Here is a 991-nt window from a genome sequence, read left to right on the forward strand (position 1 = left end):
CAGGGACAGGAGGAAGAAAAGGAAATACTGATGGCAGAGGGAGCTGAGCAGTACCTAGGCAATTGTAGGTGCACTGGGGTTGGCCCCACCGGGAAGCCATGCACACTGGCCAGGGATGTCAGCAGGCACAGGCAGGAGTGCAACACAGGCTTCCCTGGGCAGGAGCGGGCAGGGCTCAGCCCCTTATGGAGAACCACAGTGGCAGCCATGGGGTAGAAATCAATTGGTGGATGCCCGTCCACAGGCCAGATCCTATCAGTTGGTGGGCCTGATCCAGCCTGTGGACTGTATTTTGCACACCTCTGCTATAGAGGATTTTTTTCCTTGAAGAGTACCGACCTGTCCATTTGCCATTAGTGCGCACACACTCTTTGGGTCGTGTGAATCCCAGTTGCACAGTCTCAGGGGAAATCAAGAATCGTTTCAAGCAAAGTATTTTAAAACCCTACATTACTGCAAACCTACCTTTTAACTTGACAAACTTAAATGATATTAAAGATGAAGTACTAGATGTTTCTGACTGGGCATTAGAACTTTTTCTGAAGTCCCTTTACATTAGATTATTACATTATATTATTTTTTTTAACTAACAACATGGAGATAAGCAGAAACACTCCTGTTAAGGCCACATTACAGCTGGGAAGTTTTGGGGCAAACAGAAAATAAGAACACTTCAGGGTCACAGCCCCACAGTGACAACATGGGAGTGGGAAAGGTGAGAGACCAAAGTTTGTGGCACATGAACTGAATCTGAGAGGCAGAAGGCATGGGAGATACTACTTTATAGGCACGTTACAGAAAGGCAGTCAGCAGGGTTAGTCTGAAGTAGAGCAGAAGGCAGGGCATAGCTGCACACTTAGTGCCCCTCTACATGTGCAAATTAGGGGTACACGATAAAGATTTTTTTGGCCAATACCAATGGCCAGTTATTAAACAGCCATATCAACCGATACCAATCCAATAGCTGATATGCAGCCTAGCAGCCTGGAGA

Source organism: Alligator sinensis, unplaced genomic scaffold (assembly GCF_000455745.1).
Source record: "Alligator sinensis unplaced genomic scaffold, ASM45574v1 scaffold273_1, whole genome shotgun sequence".
Classification (NCBI taxonomy): domain Eukaryota; kingdom Metazoa; phylum Chordata; order Crocodylia; family Alligatoridae; genus Alligator; species Alligator sinensis.